Below are 20967 nucleotides of genomic sequence, written 5' to 3' on the forward strand. Positions count from 1 at the left end.
TGCTACTTCAACTTGTCTTGTTTCTCACTATCTTTACTTTTTGTCCCTAATTGTGAAACTGCATGCCTCTGCAGAGTAGTAACTGTAACTGTCTACATCATCAAATGAAGGCATAAATTTTTTTCAGTCAATTATGTAAATCCTGAGATGCTGGTACTTGATGTATGTCATACAAAATATATTCATTTCTCCCAATTTCTACCTGCACACTTGACAGTGTACTGGTTTTTTAAAAAAATACTTTTTTTTTTAAAGGAACTTCATAATGTTCTTTATAATTCCCCAATGCAGGGTCCACTTCTTAGCTGTAACCTAACTTTATAGGGCTGTTAGCTGTCTTCCTTCATCTTTACCTCTAGCCTCTTAACAACTCTTGCCTTACCTCCATTCCCTTGGGACAAGCAGATTAAGGCTTATGCGGTTTGCCACCTGTTTTTGCAAATAAAGTTTTATTCAGTCATGATCATTTATTTTGTCTCTGGCTGCTTTATAGCTACAATGGCAAAGATGAGTAGTCATACAGAAATCATATGGCTTGCCATAAAATACCATCTGGCCCTTTAGAGAAAGCATTTTCTGACTGTTGTAAACCATTTAATTCTCATGGATCTCTTTCCCTCTTAACTGCTTCTCTATATTCTCTATACTCTCCTTCTGCTCATACCTAAATGCTAGCTTTCTACTACCTACGTTCTTTTTGCCCCCTTTTTATTGGCTGCGTTTCTCCATAATTCTACACAATCCCCCAAATTCTACAATTTTAATTACAACCTCAGTGGCAATAGTTCCAAATCTTCTGTGCTAACCTTCTCCCCACTAATTAAATACCAATAAGTCATTTCAAACTCAGTCCAACTCTTCTTGCAAATTCTGGTTAGACAAATCCTTTTCCTAGTCAACATGGCTCAAAACTCTCCTTCACTTCACTGGGTTCATGCTAAGTCAGCTGCTGACTGCAAGTGCCAGGACCCCATATTTTTGGGGATCTCCTCCTTTCTTTTCATACTGTTTCTCAATAAGCTTCCTCAAAGTATTGCTGCACATATTTGTCACACACAGCATTTCTTTTATAATTGGGTAGGAACTGGATGAATACAAGATGTTTCCTCTAAGTCCTCCTTATTTGAAAGCCTTGAATAGTTCTTATCATTGAATAATGAAGATCAGTGGCCTACCTCAACTATTTCATGTTTTTCCCCCCAGAATTTGTTGAATCCTATCCTCAAAGTCCGTCTGTTCGCGTGCATCGGGTTATTCTTTCCTACAAACAATTCAGTCAACAAAAATGAACTTTTCTTAAAGAATGATGCATTCTTCATGAATATTTCCTTCTATTTTATAACAAAATGCAATGATTTTTTAAAAAAAAAATACAGTATATTTTTATGGTATACTTTTCCTTTATGTCTAGAATTATACATAAGCATATACTTTGTTATCTTGACTGCTACTTGAGTCTATATCAAGTACACCTCCTGGCATACAGGAAAAATATATTAATTACTGATGAAGATCAGGGGAACAAATGCAAATTTCTATGTAAATGAGAACAGTGACTCACAGATGGTAAAAGATTCTGCACTACAGAGCCTAAAGTGACTATTTATTTCATATTTTATTTAAAAATATATCTGGGCTTATATTCTCATATTAACACTTGTAGGAGAAAAGTGACAATCATTAAATTACTAGTATGCTAGAAAATCTTTGATAATATTTTTTGTTTGTTTAGGTCTTGGGATGAAATAAGAATGAAAATGTTCGTATTTTGTTTCCATTTGTAAGCTAACTTGCATTTAATGGCTTTTCTTTCAAGAAACCATCCCAATATTTTAACACATCTGCCATTTCTACAACATGAGTTAGTATATAGACTGTAAGATAGATTAAAATTAATGTTGGCTGAAATTTTTCACAACAGTACCTAGGGTTTCATTTTTCTAAAGAATCATGACTAAAAGTACTTTCATTTATTTGTAAAAAGAAAATGAATACAGATTTACAATTGCCTTGTGTTCAATGAAAGTATGTTTTACAGAGCACAAAAGACTTTTGTGATTTTTAAAGTTTGTAAAATGTTCCATTAATAAGTGGGATTTCACATTATGCTTGGTAGCTTTATGTAAACTCTCCAGATTCAGCCAAGAATCTTAAATTCTAGAAGCCCTTTAAGATAGCATTGCACCACTATTCCCCATTACTTTTCCGTTTCTTCAATTCATTATAACTGCTCAAACCTCAAGCCAGCCAACTTCAGTTGATTTATTCAAAACTAAATCTGCTTTAGTCAAAAGTGTCTTGAAATACTTAATAATAAAGTAATTGTGTGGTCAGCAAACAAAGAGTAATGAGATCATCAAACTCATTTTCATCTTTAATGCACAGAGAAGATGATTAAAGGCATGACTCGATGTTTTTTCATTACTTTGCTTATCTCAATTATGGTCTTTTGTTCTGTTTTGGTTTTCCGATTTGTGGACAGAGTAAGAAGGAATCTTTCAAGGAACAGACTAAGATCTTCCAAAATAATTACAAATACCTCTGAATTCTGGTCCTTGTCTTAGCAGTTGCATATGTAGATGTATATATTTTCAATGCTTATCATAATAAAAAAATTCAGGTATCTAGAACACAGCCCTGAAAAATAACTAACCTCCATTCAGTAGTCTATTTAGATTTACAAATGGATAAAATCGTAATCTACTTAGGTTAAATATTGAAAAATTTTATAGTCAAAATCAAATTAAGTTGCAGTTGTAAAGGGTGTACATTTAAATATGCAAGCCAACTGTGGTAACATAAAAATGACTGCAACTAGCTAGGAAAGAACTGTCCTATTTGCAAGGTAAACAATGAAGAAAATATATAATATATATACATTTTTATATAATTTCATATGGTATATGTAAATATATATATTATATAATATATAACTGTGGAGACAATACTACTTTGATTATTGTAAATAAATCCATGGGCACACTACCACAGAAGAGTACACCATCAGCTACTGCTCGTTTGCTGGATGATAAATGGCTATGCTCCAGTATATCCATGGCACTGAGAATGTGTTGGAAAAGAGAACCTACTAGGCAGAGGGTAAGTAGAATAATGGTTATGCAAACAAACTCTCCTGCCTGAGACTCTGAAGTCCCAAGTTCAAGCACCCTGCACCAACCTAAACTGAATGTGATCTGGTAAGAAACAAAGAGAAAAAATAAGAAACAGAAAGAAAAGAAAAGAAGGCCCACCACAAATCAGGATATCAATCAATTTTAGATAGCACACAAATTACATTTCTCTCTGACACATATGATAAAATAGTGAAAAGGTCTATGAAAACATAGCAAGATAGCAAATGCAACCCCGCCAGAGAAAACCACCCAGAGTGGGAAATATCAGATCTTACTATGAAGCTAGGGTCTGTAAGCAAACACACAATTTTATGGAATTTATATTCTAATTTTGAAGGAGACACTTCTGAACATCTGCTGTATAAGCCAGGATAAATCTAAAACCGTAATGCCATAATGATTATTAGCTATTAGCTAGTGCTTAGAATTTTATTGAACTCATTAATCTAAGAAAAATAAATACAATTATAACAGTAATAATAAATGCTAGCTGTATTTTTATTTTGGGATTTTCCCATGTGTTTTTCAGAAAATAACCACAATTATAATGAAAGAAGAAAGAACAGGCATACATATGTTATATATGCCCATGACTCCATGAAAGCTCCAGGCAGGGACCAGATATGTCTAAAAATGACACAGATGTCTATCTCTGAAACTCAGTGAACCACATTTTGACAAAATTTCCCTGCACCTAGAAATGTTAACCTATAGCCCAAGGCTGTTGTTTCTAATGCTGCAAAATACTGGAGAAATGGAATTACTTGGATGTCCCATAATGTCAATGTTTACTGACAACAGAGTTATATCATGTGATTAATATGTGTACTTGATTTTATACATAAACATTTCATACATAAAAATGTTAAACCTTGCCAAAAGTAGAATTACTTAAAAATGCAACTGATCTAATTTAAGGAAACATAGAACAGGATTATTTCATACAGTCAAGTTCTCTACATAAATCAGGAATATCCTTCTTTAGGTTCAAACCCAAGTATGGCAAAATAGCTTTGAAATATTAAGTTTTTATTTTATTCAAAGCTGTGACTTCATAAGGCAGAGAAATTATGTGAGTCTCATTTTTCTATTTTTAAAAGGCAACAATACTGACACACTGGCTTTTATAAGAATTAAAGACAGTATATGTAAAAACAAGTTATTTGGAAGGTTAATTATTTAAATGATTTTAATAAACATCTCTATAAGATTTATTGCACACTTTGTTACCTATATCAAATAGGCTGACCATGATTTAACCTTTCCTTCATTATTAGTTGTCATCATTTCAAAAGCAATTATTATACTCTAATAAAGTATCATCTCCAAGGACTAAAGAGCTGTGTAAGTCTATTTATGGCACTCTCGAAAGACTTTGCCGTGATTTTTCCAGGTTTTTATTTTAACAGTAATTTTGATACCTTTCCTGGCTGCCAATTTTTGTCTTTGGTGCACCTACTGGGCATGAGAATTTTCAAAAACTGGGCATGGGATTGGCATAGGAGAATCTGATAACATAAAAACCAATAGATCTATTTTCTTTCATTAATGTAAAGTAGACCTATTTCCTTTTACGGAAGTACAATTCAACAAAAATATTTGTACTATTAGGAATACATTAAAAAAAAAATCTGTTGAGATGTTTTAGGAGACCTGAGCTACATAAACATTTTTCCTTTGCCATTTTTTGTTTGCTATTTTCTCTCCATGTGTATAATGACAATTAGACTCACAAGGATTTCAAGAAGCATGCAGAAACTTGAAGATAAATGGCTTTTCCTTTCACAGGAGAACCTCAGATCTTCTCCTGTATGTAATTCAAAGTAGGTATCATGCAAGCAACATGTTTTATGTCCTATGCAATGTTTGTGAATGCATTACATCCTGCAATTCAGTGAAACTAAACTATCTGTCATTATTTATGAAACCTCTCTCCATTCTCTGTCCCCATATAGTTCACTCTTTTCATTTGTGTGGAATACTTCTAACTACACTGATTAGTAAAACCTTGTTTCTTTTACCTTTCACCTCAAATGTCACCTAATCTTTCTTCACTGTAACTATGATTTCCTCCAGAGTCCAATTCTTGTTCTTTGGGGATTTATAACCTAGGTCTCCAGGAGGTTTCCTCCACAGAGAAGGGCTCTGTGTTCACAGAGGACTGATTTAAAGCATCTACTCCCAACAAAGGCCACAGAAGAGATGGCTAAGGAGCCCTTGAGCTTAGCACAGAAGAGACAAAAACACAAACATAAACTGACAATTCCTTCTAAATGGAGGACTTGAATCAAATGCAGACAAATCTGGTTTAGATTTCTGCTTGAGTTTGCTTAATATACCTTTAAGATTAGAGATCTGAGGAAGGAAACTAAATCTTGATTTTATAGCTGCAACAAATGCACCCACCATGGTTAAATAACTCATTTATTCCTTCTCACAAAGACTTTCACTGAATACTGCAAATGAAAGTAGCACTTTCCTTCTAGTTAAGGTTTGTTAGGTGAAATTGATGTTTTTAAAATGCACTGCAGACACCAAAAAACTGATTGTACCATTATCAGCTTTTAAATCAAAACAGCTTGCTCTGGTAGGAACAGGAGAACTGGTCGATTTATTTCATAAAACTTTATGTACAAAGAGACAGTGTCTATGAACTTAATGAAGAGGATATAGAGTCTGGAGGGGTAATTTTTATTACAATTTATAGTAGGATTATCCATACTCCACAGTTTTCAAATTTTATTGAGATTTTATGGTACTATGACACTGACGCAGCTAACGACAGTGGGGTAGGAGGTATAATTTGTTTCACTCTACCTAGGAAATGAAATTGGCATTACTATTATATGAGAAGCATAGCAGACTCTATTAATTGCCTGGACCCAATCATAGTTATTATTCACCCTAGTTTCACAGGTAAAATATTTTACCTGAAAGAAAAGAATAAATAAGATCTGACTATAATTTTTCATACAGCAGTATTTTTTCATTATGACCACTTGGAAGATATAAGAATATATATTTTTATTATATTTATTAATTTATTTATTTTCACTTTTTATTTCCCTTGTTGTTTTATAAGAATATTTTTTACCCATGGAGGTTCAATTTCAGAAGCCATCAAATTTTAAATCATATAAGACACTTATAATGTACCACCAAATGGTCTTCTTTATTTTTTCTAAACTAGGATTCTTTTTTTTAAAAAAAAGTTTTATTTATTGGAATAAAGACAGAGAGAAACTGAATGGGATAGGGAAGATAGCTAGGAAGAGAGACAGAGTGACACCTACATCACTGCTTCGTCACTTGTGAAGCTTTCCCCTTGCAGGTGGCCAAGCAGGGGCTTGAACCTGGGTCCTTGCACATTCTAACATGTGCGCTCAACCAGGTGTACCACTACCCATCCCTCAGTATTCTTTAATATAAATATTATGGTATAAAACAAACTTGGGGGAAATAGCAGAAACAATATACTCAAGTATAGTAGGAAATAAAAGGTAGTCTGTCAATGTAAAATAATAAAAGCTTTAAAATGGCATTCATTCATTCCACAGACACTGTTTATTTTATATAGAAACAGGATAAGCAATGGAGCAGTAATATGGATATGATTATGGTAGACTTATAAATTATACCACTTACTATGATACTAAATACAGTGTGACATACTGTGCTAAATATACTAAGAGAATAATGTATATATGCAGATGTAAACTATTAAAATGCACATATAAATAACTATGTACACATACATGAAATAAACTGTATTACAACTTGGTATGTACCAATCTAGAAAAGAAGTATCTGACCAGACCTTTTGTCAGAAAAAAGGCTGTCCAGCAAAAGGAAACTACTTTTGGGTTGTTGGAAAAGTTTTGTTGTGTTTTTGCATAGAAAAATACCTTGTGACTTTTCTGACAACTTGGCAGATCATGGTAAATGGTAATGAAAAATTATGAGAATAAAGGCTTGGACAACTGACGGAGATAGAGAGGTGGGTTTTCATTTTTGGCAGTTGGTTTGTCTACTGCTCCATACTGGGAAAAATTCTTTCAATGGTCAGGAATAAGGACTGTAGGGTAACAGTGTCCCAAAGCATCTCATTAAGACACTGAAATTGCATCAGATTACAGTAATTTATCTCTTCACTCAGTTTTTTTCTTTTTTTATAGAAGAGAGAATGGGGGCTTGAACCTGCACATAGGAAAGTGTGGTTATTCAGTATTATTATTATTATTATTATTTTTTTTTTTTTTATCAGAGCACTGCTCATCATAGCTTGTGGTGGTGGTATGGATTGAACCTGGGACCTCTGGTTTCTTCAGACATCAGTCTTTTTGTATAACTAATGGTTATACAAATGGTTATACACTATGTTCTCTCCTCAGCCCTCAGTAAATATTATCTGAGCATTTTCTAGGATGTGGTACAATGCAATGTGTAAGGAAAAGAGTAGATGATTAGGTTTAGTTGACTTTTAGGAGATCCCAACCTTTTAATGAAGATTTATAATAATACATATCAAATTATATAAACAAGTAAAGTCATTGTTTTGTAGGTAACTCAAGGTCTACTTAGGTGTTCATTTTCCAAGGAAACTGTGGAACCAAGAAATCATGGGACTTTCTAATTCTACCATTTCTACTGAACTTCTGTTGACTTCTGATGTACTGAGAAGTTAGTTCTTCTGATGAGTCAACCAAGAACTACCCCAGTTTGTACTTGAAATCCACCTAATTCTATATTCCCAAACATACAATCCATAGCTCTCAAAAAGCTACCTCAGCACAGATATACAGAAGTATCATCATATTCCTATGAAACAGAACTTACATACAAGTGTCCAAGACAAAAAGTAGAAGTTCAGTATTTGCCAAGCTTGAGTTTGTAATCATTAGTGCTTTAATTTCATGTAGGAGAGTTATAAAAACAAAGAGAACAGGCAAAGTTTCAAATTCAGGTTTACAGTTTATCCAAAAAAGGGAACAGTCCCTGCACTCCCCTAGAGCCCTAAGCTAGCTGTCAAAATTTGAGAGCAGTCAGGAACTATAGCAATCAGTAACTATAGAGCTCTGTCCATTGTTCATTGCTAACTAATTAAACCACTAGATGGCAGCACAAAAACTGCCATTTTCACTATTGATGGCTTAGTTCCATCCTTTCTGGGACAGGTGATCTAATGAGATACAGAAAAGAAAGGAGAATCAACATTCAGGAAAAGTAGAATGGTGATCGGGTTGGGGGGACGGCGACAGATAACAGGGAAAAAGAAAAAGGTAGGATGATGAAGAGAAGACAGAAGAAAAGATAGAAACAATGAGCCATAGGTAAAAAGGTAGAGGGAGGCAGCTGAATTAAGGGTGAGAGAATTCAGTGTAGCAACCTTCAAACATTCTCAACAGGCAACACAGTACCTCTTTTTATACTTACATACCTATATATCTACATAGATCAGCACGACTAGATTTTCAACTCTCTCACAGGCACAAAAAAAAAAAAACTGCATGTATATGAACAATTTAGTCAAAGGGCCAGCTAGTGGCACACTTGGTTAAGCGCTTACGTTACAATGCACAAGGACCCAAGTTCAAGCACCTGCTCCCCACCTGAAAGGGAAAAAGCAGGGCTGCAGGTGTCTCTATCTCTTTCCCTCTCTATCTCCCCCTCCTCTCTAAATGTCTCTCTGTTTCTATCCAAATAAATAATAATAATAAAGAAAAATTTCATGGTGTATCCTTTGAGTGATACTTAGAATTTTTTTAAAATTTTTAAAAATATATTTGTTTATTCCCTTTTGTTGCCCTTGTTGTTTTATGGTTATTATTGTTGTTGTTACTGATGTCATTGTGTTGGATAGGACAGAAAGAAATGGAGAGAGGAGGGGAAGACAGAGATGGGGAGAGAAAGATAGACAACATGCAAATCTGCTTCACCACCTGTGAAATGAACCCCCTGCAGTAGGAGAACCGCTCAGCTGGCACTAGGATCCTTACACCAGTCCTTGCACTTTGAACCACCTGCGCTTAACCTGCTGTGCTAATGCCCGGCCCTCTTAGAAATTTTTAAATCTACTCCATTCTATTTCAATCTTTAAAAAAGCTGATTATGAGTTATTAAATTAATCTCAATATTCACCCAAAAGGAAAGGGCATGCTCCATGAACAATATTTTAGAGTGATGGGGCTCTAGCCAGAATCCTTGTGCATGGTAATGTTGGGCTTAACGAGGTACACCACTGCCTGACCTCTGGCATCATTCTTTTCTAAAAACAAATAAAGGGGACTGGGTGCTAGTGCAGCAGGTTAAACACACATTGTGCAAATCTCAAGGAGGATCCTGGTTTGAGTCTCTGGCTTGCCACCTGCAGGGGGGTCACTTCACAAGTGGTGAAGCAAGTCTGCAGGCTTGTGTCTTTCTCTACCTCTGTCCTACCCAACAAGAATAACAATTAACAAGAAGGGCAACAAAATAGAAAAAAAAAAAAAAAGATTCCAGGAGCAGTGGATTTGATTTTTTTTTTCTTCCAGGGTTATTGCTGGGGCTCAGTGCCTGCACCCTCTTCTGTCTCCCATCCTCCCGTATCTCCAAACTCAGTGGCCAGTCACCTAACTCAAGTTGGATGTGCTAAGATCGACCCAGTCTGGAAAAGAGAAATTTCCCATGAGTGGTCATCCCATTTCCATTTATTTTGTCCATCTCCAAAACTCTCTCCCTTTACACTGTCTGAACTGGAAGACGCTTTGAAGAGGGTTAAACCGGGAACGGCTGCTGGCTATGATAACATCACCCCAGAACTCATTCTTAACTTGGGCCCCGCGGCAAAGAAGTGGCTCACTACATTCCTGTCCCACATCTTGGAATCCGAATCTATGCCCAAAATTTGGCGTCGTGCAAAGATAATAGCAGTTTTGAAACCAAAGAAAGACCCAACACTGGCCGCCAGCTATAGACCAATTTCTCTCCTCTCCGTGTGTTACAAACTCCTTGAGAGGCTGCTTCTGTCACAAATTTCTCCTCTTACAGAGAAATTCCTATCACCCGCCCAAGCTGGTTTCCGCCCAGGAAGATCTATCTGCGAACAAGTCCTGGCCCTCTCAACTTACATTGAAAATGGATTCCAGAAGAATTTAAAGACAGGTGCTGTCTTTGTTGATCTCACAGCAGCCTATGACACGGTCTGGCACCGTGGTCTCCTAGTCAAGATCTCAAGATGCCTGCCTCCATGGGTGGCCAACACTATATCGTTTCTTCTCCAAAACAGAAGATTCCGGGTGCATCTGGGTGACAAGTCTAGCAGATGGAGACTTGTCTCAAGTGGCCTCCCCCAGGGCTCTGTTCTGGCTTCTATGCTATTTAATATTTACATCAATGACCTCCCAGAAACTTCTTCAAGGAAGTTCATCTACGCCGATGACATCTGCTGTGCAACTCAGGCATCCAAGTTCGACATCCTCGAGGAAACACTCACGAAAGACATGTCTCTGTTATCTGATTACTGTAAAAAATGGCGACTAATCCCTAGCACTGCAAAAACGGTATCATCTGTTTTCCATCTACACCATGCCTCGGCCTCGTGTGAACTTAATGTGCAGCTTGACGATACGAGAATCCGGCATGAAGCCCAGCCAGTCTATCTTGGCGTTACTCTCAATCGCACTCTGTCATTTCACGAACATCTCATAAAAACTGCAGCAAAGGTGGGCGCGAGGAATCACATCATTGCAAGACTGGCCAGCTCCTCATGGGGCGCGAGCGCTTCCACACTACGATCATCATCTCTGGCATTATGCTATTCCACTGCAGAATACTGTGCCCCAGTATGGTTCCGTAGCCCCCATGTCCACTTGATCGATTCCAAATTATATTCCTCCATGAGGATAATTTCTGGAACCATCCGTTCCACCCCGGTTCCATGGCTGCCAGTTCTTAGCAACATCGCCCCGCCAGATATTTGTCGGGATGCGGCATCATCTAAGTTCATTTCCCACGTCTACGCTCGACCGGACCTGCCAATATAAGCGGATATCTTCGCCCACCCTGTCCAACACTTGACGTCTCGTCACCCAATCTGGTCCCCTATGCCTACACTGAACTTCTCTGTTCCAGACTCTTGGAAACAGAGTTGGCAGTCAGCTGAGGTCAAGAACAAACACCTCATCACAGACCCCTGCAAGCGTCAACCCGGCTTTGACCTAGCACGTTCTGATTGGGCCCTCCTCAATCGCTATCGAACAGGCCATGGCCGGTGCGCTGCTATGTTCCATCGCTGGGGAGTCAGAGACGACTCGAACTGCCCCTGCGGCTACAGACAGACTATGACCCACATAGTCAACGACTGCCACCTCTCCAGATTCAAAGGAGGTCTCGAAACTTTACATCAGGTTCAACCTGACGCTGTTAACTGGCTACGGAAGAAGGGCAAATGCTAGAAGAAGAAGTGCCTGCACCACAAATCCACTGCTCCTGGAAGCCATTTTCCCCCTCATGTTTGTTGCCCTTGTTGTTGTTATTATTGTTATTGGCGCTATTGCTGTTTTGGATAGGGTAAAGAGAAATAGAGAGAGGAGGGGAAGACAGAGGAGGGGAAAGATAAGACACCTGCAGACCTGCTTCACTGCCTTTGAAGCAACAACCCTCTGCAGGTGGGGAGCTGGGGGATAGAACCAGGATCCTTATGCCAGTCCTTGAGCTTTGCTAACCCTGGAGGCAAAAATGAAAAAGATAAATAAGCAGGGTATCAGGTAAAATTTCTACTAACAATGTTAGATAGGCAGGAAAAACAAGTAAGAAAAAGTGACATTATCTGAGACAGAAAGGTGTAAAGACTATAAACAAAATAAGAACAACAACAAAAAAACCCCAGGAAATAGAAGCCATTCACATTATTGTAGATAACAACAACAACAAATCAATTTAAAATAGTGTCAGCCATGAGTCTCTAAGATCAAGTTTCCTGCTCAAATTTCATATATTGTTCCTTCTTCTATGTTTTGACTAGGTATTAAGAGCCATTTGGTAAATGTTCATTTGTTCCTTCTCTCTAGGTGTTCTGAAAATTCTTTGTAATGACTATATATGTTTAAATTAAAATAATTTTATGAATGAGATTGTTTGTAGCCCCAAAATACCCACCTTAAGAAACCAATGGATTCTTGGGAGTTTTTGCATAGAAAAACCCAGAACAATATGGCATGACATTTACAACCATCCAATTGAAGTTTTGTGTGTAAACAGAATATTATTTCTAGAGATTAAAAACATTTATTAAAATTGTTGCCAGTGTTATTGCTGGGGATTTGGTACTCCCATGATAAATCCACCTGGCCAGCTGACCTGCCTCCCTCTTTCCTTCCTTCTCCTTTCATTCCTTCCATTTGAAATTGGGGGAGGGGGGTGACAAAAAGGGAAAGAGAAAGAGACTCCTTCTGTACTGCTTTACTGCTTGGGGACTAGGGGCTTATGTCAGTATCCATGCACATGGTAAGTCATGTGTGTACTTAACCTGGGGGAACACCACTGAGGCACATGATAAAAAATGTTTTCTCTCCAATTCTAGTCTAACCTTATTGAGGAAATGTTGATTTACAAAATTAAAAGATTAAAATTATTTTAATTAAAAAATTAAAATTATTTTTTGCTATACATACAAAGAAATTTTATCTTTAACATGAGGTAATGAAAGCTACATCTATAGTTCAACATACTATCTTTTAAAATATTTTTTATTAATTATATTGAAAAGGGAGGGGAGAGGGAGGAGGGGAGAAGGAGGGATGGGGGAGGGGAGGAAGACAGAGAGGGAGAGGGAAAGGGAGAGAGACACCTGCAGTCCTGCTTCCCCACTCATAAAGTTTTCCCCTGAAGGTGGGGACAGAGGGCTTGAACCCAGGTCCTCACACAATGTAATGTGTGCACTTAACCAGGTGCACCACTGCATGGCCGCCCCCTTTAACATATTATTTTTAATACCTTTATTACTACCAGAGCAAAAACCTCAGTTGTGGTGAAAAAAAAAAAGAATGCAGACTACATCAGAATACCATTAGTAAAGCATCACATGTAAGCACACATTCAATTTAAAATAAATTGGATGTATTTATTATAGGAGAAATCTGTCCTGTCCTAACAAATTAAGATGATATATAAACTATATACTTTATAACAGAATGAACATAAAGTTCATTTTTCTAACCTTGTTTCAGTAATTTTATAGAAATAAATGAATTTGTGGATTGCCTATATCTTTAACTTCCCTAACATTTACATTCAAGTGAAGTATCACCTCTCCCCTAAATGGAGATCCACTCTAGCACCCAGATTTCCTTCCTTCTTCCTTTCCTTCTTCCTTCCCTTTCCTTTCCTTCTTCCTTCCCTTTCCTTCTTCCTTTCCTTTCCTTTGCTTCTTCCTTTCCTTTCCTTTGCTTCTTCCTTTCCTTTCCTTTCCTTTCCTTTCCTTTCCTTTCCTTTCCTTTCCTTTCCTTTCCTTTCCTTTCCTTTCCTTTCCTTTCCTTTCCTTTCCTTTCCTTTGTCTGTGGTGGGAGGAGGGGGGGGGGGAGAGTGCTACAAACCAAAGTCATTTCTTGACATTGCAATCTACAAGGGATCAATAGTTTTCTTGTTTTTTGATAGTTCTCCTGGAACAATTTAGGCAATTTCTATGTCCTCTCTGAGTCAGATATTGTCATCGAATCTCAGAACCCAGTCTATGCCAGATAAAAGAGAAAACAACAGATTGTAGGTATTTCAGATAAACAAGACCATCATCAGAAGCCAATTTTTTGGTGGAGTCTTGAGCATTTACAGAAGTGGGGAAAAAATACAGATAAGATCTTCACTGCTTCAGGTTGACCTTTTCAGATAGAAAGACAAGACACTACAGCGATAAGTGTTCCATCAATACAGTGGAGGCCAGGCTTACAGTTAAGTTTCTGCCCATACTGAACCGTCATGTAAAAACACACAGAAAATGACCAATGCATTTGTATAAAGCATTCTGAACTTCTATATAAATTCTAATTTTTCATAAAATTTGGGTGACTGACTGCCTTTCTCACAACTTAGCAAGTCCCTACGTTTTACTTTAAAAGTCTTATTGATGGAACACTAAATTTCTATCAAACACCACAAATAGGAATAAAAACTGAGAGTCAGTTATACCTATCCATTAAGTAATAATGAACAAGAGAGCATGGGTAACTAGGTGCATTCAATAAAAATCAAATTCAGAATTTAAATATGAAACCATACATAGCAGCTGTCATAGTGAGCATGAGGAGATTACATTTACCAAAGGAAGCTGTGGTAGGTAGTTCAATTATTCATATTAAGCACTCAGACAAAGACAACAGTACATATAAGCATAAGCATAGTCCTCTGCCCGAGACTATTCTGGTTGCATAGACAGTTGATACAAGGATTTCTCTGAAGGGTGAGCTATAAGAGGACATATATATAAGGCAAGACAGAAGTTTGGTAACTGAACCATGATTTGAAAGTAGACATCATTAACATCAACAAGCAGGAGACCTGACAGCAAAAGTGTGGTAGCATAGAGGCATCTTAAGTGGACAGCTTCAAGAGAACAAAATTCCGGTTGCATTCAACTGTTAAGAGCCAGAGCAAGTCATAGTCTACAAGGAGACTTGAAGCAATCTCTGCACTGGCCATATTTCCTTTCACAAAAATAAATAGCAGGGTACTAAAAATACACTTACAGTTTCTTCCTGTTGGCTGCTGAGAAAAACAACAGCCTTAGGAAGAAAATAAGGTGTGAGTATTTCAGATTTGCCCAGGGCCACATCCCTTTGAAACTCCTAAATGAGAGCTCTGAAAATAGGGTATAATTTTGGAGGATTCTTCACTTCATCTAAATATAATAAAAAATAACACTCTTTTGAAGGAGGTGACCGAAGTAATTTCATGGCCAAATGGTGGTTTGACTTTTTTTTTTTTTTGGTCACCAGGGTTATTGCCGGGGCCCAGTGCCTCAGTGCCTGCACAATTTCACCATTCCAGGCAGTTTTTTTAAAAAACTTTCTTTGTCAGACAGAGGATGAAAGACAGGCAGGAAGAGAGAAACAGAGAAAGAAGGGGAGACACTGCAGTATCACTCTACCACTCATGAAGCTTCTCCCCCGAAGGTACTTCCATGTGGTTGGGACCTGGGTCTTTCAGCATGCCAGAGCGTCTGGTCAACTAATAAGTGAGTCAATTGCCAGCACCTAGGTTGGCTCCTTAACAACATTATCAAAACAATTCACTTACTATCTATAATAAATAATTTCCAAGCTTGATATCACTATAATCAAATATTTTCTACAATAAAATATTCCATCCAAAGTGAGGCAGAAATTGGGATTCTAGAGCTCCTGGTCTAATATTGAGGTCTTTGATAGTTAGCCTTGGTTCACCAACACTGGTCATACTGCTCTGTTCATTTCCTCCTCCCTTTTCCTCTGTATTTGCTTTCTTCTTTTGCTGTTGTTTGTGTTACTGGTTCTATTCTGATTTCCTCCTTTAGAGTTGGAGTTCCGTAGCTTCTTTTTATGTTTGATTCTTTTTAGTCATTTCCCCGTTTTGGGTAAGCATGATTTTTGCTGTTCAGCCAACAGGTGGCAATGTGACTATGTTGTTTATATGTCATCGTGGGAGGGAGCAGAGTCTTCAACAGAACCTTGGGTAGGTTTAGATAGAAGTTCTTGCAGCCTTGTTTAAGGCTACACTGTTACCTCTGGCAGTCCTCTGCTGCATCTGGGCAGGCTGTAGTTTTAGTTTCCAACTTGGTTTTCCCCCCCACTTTCTCTCTTCTGCTGTGTGTCTGTACTAAAATGATGCCAGCTGCTGACTCCCAGTTCAAGCTGTCTTTGTCTTGACAGTTTATCCTACATACCCTACCATGCACACCTGCACTTACCTATGACTAAGTGAATCCCTTCAAATGTTGTGAGATTCACAGTGCATTTTTGTTTGCTTGTTTCTGTTGCTCTAACTACTTGTTTCTGGGTATGATCTTTCTGTTGTTATTTCATGGCTCTTTGGAAAAGTTCTGAATTATTCCATTATTCTACATGGTAATGAATAATAAAGGTCTGAGATCTAATATTAATTCTAGAATGCTTTTATAATTTTAAGTAGAATCTAATATGGCTTAACTTTCATTTGTCTGTTTTACATTGTCAATCTTGGATTATTTTCAGATCTTTTCTTTTCTTTCATTTTCCATTATTATCTTTTCTTTAAAGCCCATCTAATAAACTGGGTAGAATTTAGATTAATGACTACACAATGAAGAATACTTACGCAGTACAATATAAGCAATTAATGTTTAATTAAGAACTTCCCTACTAGAATTTTCCCTCTTCAGGTCAATCCATTTTTCAACTCTTTACATGACTATTGTTGACAATATACAAATATGCTTTACTGTCTTTCTCTCTTAAAATTCCAAATCAGAGAACTCTAAATACCTGATCAACTATCATTCCATTCTTTACAACTCTTTCTAGCAAAATGAAATAGTTGTCTATCTAGTCTTTCATCTCACCCTTTTTACCTCTTACCTAAACACAAATTCACTCCAGTATGTTGTCTTTACCACTGTAATAACATGTGATTAGTATCATCAATGAACTGGCCTCTTACCCAATGTTTAGTCCTCAGGTGTCATTTTATTTTTGCCCCCTGGAAGCATTTGATATAAGTGGCCACTACCCCATTGACAATACTCTCCTCTTGGCATTTCCTTAACACTGTACCCCTCATCTCACAAGGAAATCAGAATAAAGGTAGAGAATTCCTAAATACCCCTATTCTTTCATCCAGGCAAAAATGAAGCAAGAACAATTTTGTTTGTGTGCTGTTATGACCAATTATATATATATTCTGCAACTAAGTACCTGTAAGAAAAGAATAACTCCAAAGAAAAACTCTAGAAAATCTCCCAAAAAATTCCTCATGAAATTATATTAGGAGAATGAATAATCTCTCTAGGGTCATGTTTATAAATAACATGGCTCAGGTTACAGAGTAACAAAACTCAAGCAGAACCAGTCACTGGTTCTTCTCTCTACTTGAAGAGCTTTCTACCTCTGAGTACTGCCACTCAACTGGGCTAAATGCTACTGAGTCCTTGTGGTGAGCTGAGATAAGATGTCTCCCTTGAGTAGACTTCAGAGACACCCTTCCTTTCATAACTCTATCCTAAAATGTCTTTGTTTCCTTTATCTTTCATCACAGCATGTCATTTTTCTTTATATAACATGAAAACAATTATACTCAAAGATCAGCTGAGGTATTTCAGCTAGTTAACAACTTGCAATTTTCTATGCCACAATGCTTCAAATATTTGGATGGCTGAGGTTCTGGTCTCATTAGGAAACATATTAACACTCTTCTTGGTCATTTCACATCACATCTGTATCAACTATATACACCTGGGGATTTTACTCCACCACCTTAAAATGTATTGGGTTGTCAGAAAAGCCAAGATGCATTTTTACATAGAAAATCAGAAAAAAAATACATCATGATTTTTCTGACAACCTAATATTTAAATTAAAAATATACATGATTTGAAATTCACACTTTGCTTTGAATTAGTCTGAATAGCCCACTTCTTACCATCTTAGTAAAAAAAAAATTTTTCCTGCCATATATATATATATATATATATATTTATTTATATACACACACACACAGATAGATAGATATATATTTATAAAAGAAATTCATGGAAATATTTTTGTCAAATACCTTTATCTCTCTTTGCAATTATACGTAGATCCCCTCCCCTGGGTAAAGCTATGCCTGGCTTATATTTTAATCCAGCTTGGTACAATTATCAGTAAATTGTATGATTTTTTAATTTAATGTCAATATCTCCCAGTAGATTAAAAGTACTTGGAGACAAAAACAACATTTGTTTAGCTCAATACTGAATCCCTGGTGCCAGTAAAATGCCTGATACAGGATAGATGTTTAACAAATACTTGAATAGCGAGATGACTCATATCACATGATATGGAGCCTTAGACATAAATGTAGACATTCAGTCCTTTGTATACTGTACCCTATGAGATAATCTATCCATTTCCTAGAGACCAAATATATTACTTTAACCAATTTTAAAAGTCACTAGGTATTATTTTAACCAACTTTAAACCTCAGTAGTCAGCACAATCATTTACATTTCTATGAGCTAGTTTTGTATTCTTACATATTTCTCTTTTTTACTAGCATTTTGAAAATGCCTCCCTGTCACATTTCTTTTTGCCCATTCATACCAGATACACAAATCCTTGGTGAGAATGGCAGTAGAGGTGCCCTTTATCACTCAGCCATTTCATTTGCTGGCCTTGTGCCCAGCTGCATATGTGCAAAATAAAAACTTGAAGAATTACTGAAATGCCCTTTCTTTTATTCATCTGTTGAGGTAGGCAGCCCTCCTCCACTAGACACTTTTAGCATCACCTAATGAATCAGTTAAACAATAAAAACTTATAAAAACCCTTGTCACAATACCTGTAGAATATGGTGATAGCAAATCAGTACACACTAATAAAAAGAAAATGCAGAATGTTTTCAACTTTTCATATTACACTCACCCCTTATTTGTTGTAGTAACACACTTTTTGAAATCCATTTCCAAACTAAGTTGTTAGGAACAGTTTTTCATTTTTAAGTTCAATACATTTTCTCCCTTCAACTATTAGTTTTTCTAAGATACCCAAATTCTGCATATTATTGGTTTGGGGGCTAAGTAATTAAACACATTGATAGATGGTCATCAATCCATATAAACTCTTCCTTATTTTTGCCATTAGTTTTCAAGGACAGGTAGTTATTCTACCTATTTTGTTGCAAAAGGAAGTGAAAATGAGTGACCATCCTTAAGGATCCAAAGTGGGTCTATAACACAGAACAGCAGATTTATGATTCTACAAATTCCTGTACTTAATATGAAAAGGTTAAAAACAGTGGATCCAACAAAGTACTCATGGAGGGAACAAATTAAACATAAATTTGCAGCAAAGATCTTTTCTAGAAAACAAAAATTTAGATATATTTTTACTATGTTATATATATATAAAATTTCAGTGGAGAGAGAGAGGGATGATATCTAGAGAGGGACTACAGTACCTGTAGTGTGTGGGGCCAGGCTTAAAACTGAGTTGCATGTATGGCAAGGCAGCATGTTATCCATGTGAGCTATTTCAAATGAAAACAGCCTGTCTCATAAAATGATATTAACTACTACTAAAAGTTGTCTCTTTTGTTTTATATACATGCGCACACACACACATAGTTATACGTTTGTCTCATGAATCTATGATTTTTACAAGAAAACACCTAATTCAACAATTATCATTATTCAACTTAAGTAATGTCCATCAGACATTAGTAATGCCAGAGATTCAGCTAAAGTAAAATCAAAGAAAAGACACGCTAACCCTCCCTTTCTTCACACTGTTAACTGGAGGCTAGTGTCTGACGTGTGCACAGAACAGCACCAGCCAGAGAGGTTGTCGGGTTAGCACGTGTCTATACCTTAAGTCTTCACTTGACGACTTCTGGTTGCTGTGAACCATGAGACTCTTCACTTGGTAAAAATGGAAAGGGGAAATTTATTTCATGTGTTTTGAAGAAACTCACTGCAGATAAAACAGTAACTTGAGAAAGATGAAACCACAAGGTGGAATTTTTTTGTATATTCGAAAATTTTTCTCTAAGTTTATGCTCAAGTAATATATCTATGCACACTTAATTCTACCTCATATTAGAATCAGAACAACTATATCACTTGCATTTTATGAGAAAAACATGTTTTAAGTGTTCATCTATCCTAATTATGAGCATGGGTAGTGGTAAGGTATAGCAAAATGTAAATCAATGTAGGTCTCAATTCAAAATTATTTCTAGGCTCGGATGAGAAAATACGTTCTGTGTTCAGACTTAAAAGAATGCATCAATTATTTAAAAGAATATTTATTTTTATATTCATTGAAAAAGAAGGCAAAAATCAACAGGGCCATGATAGCAGTTTCTTCTAGCAAAATTTGGAAGAAAACAGGAAGTCAGAAATAATCAGCTACATAAGTGTCATATATGTAAATATAATGAAACAATTAAATACTATTACGTACAAATTAAGCAGCAAAGTAGATTTCTGCTTTTACATTCTAAAGGAACTTTTAGTACTTCATTTAAAAAAATTGCTATCATATGAACAATCCTGTTGTCTAAAATGATGATAATCAAAACTTCTACAACTAATTCCTATATCATACTGTTGTAGCCTAGCACACAACCAACTTTAGAATTTTTAAATAGCAAATTAATTTACAAGTCAGTAAAAAAGAAAATGATCAAATCATGCATTGCAACTTCATGGTATTTTTATATTATCCAAAAAAAAAAAGTTCTAGTTTGAACAACTAGAAGGAGTCTGATTCACTTTTTAAAAAAATTCATAATGGTTGAGACTGGGAGATAGCATAGTGGTTCACACTACAGGCTTTCAAGCCTGAGGCTCAGAAGTCACAGGTCAAATTCCAGCACCACTACAAGCCAAACCCGAACAGTGTTCTCATAATAAGTAAACAAATAAACAGATAAGAAAAAATTCATAACGATTACCTTTAGTGAAGGATATTACATTTCACAAGTGGTTACATTAACTACAGATTGCCCTCATATAGGCAGTTGAAGGTAAGGGTTTTGCAAATTCAGATATTTGAATTCTGATATAAAATCACCTGATGCATAAAATACAGACTAATACTGAAGTATACGTCTATGTAAATGCAAAGGTTAGCTCCTACTGAATTGCGCT

At 36.3% G+C, this 20967-nt stretch overlaps 1 protein-coding gene across 8 annotated transcripts in view; it reads right to left on the reverse strand.

Annotated features, from left to right (window-relative positions):
- Positions 1-20967, reverse strand: part of KLF12 (KLF transcription factor 12) — a 472528-nt gene that overhangs the window by 155824 nt on the left and 295737 nt on the right. The gene's annotated exons all lie outside the window — the stretch shown is intronic.

The sequence above is a fragment of the Erinaceus europaeus genome, chromosome 5 (assembly GCF_950295315.1).
Source record: "Erinaceus europaeus chromosome 5, mEriEur2.1, whole genome shotgun sequence".
In the NCBI taxonomy this organism is placed as follows: domain Eukaryota; kingdom Metazoa; phylum Chordata; class Mammalia; order Eulipotyphla; family Erinaceidae; genus Erinaceus; species Erinaceus europaeus.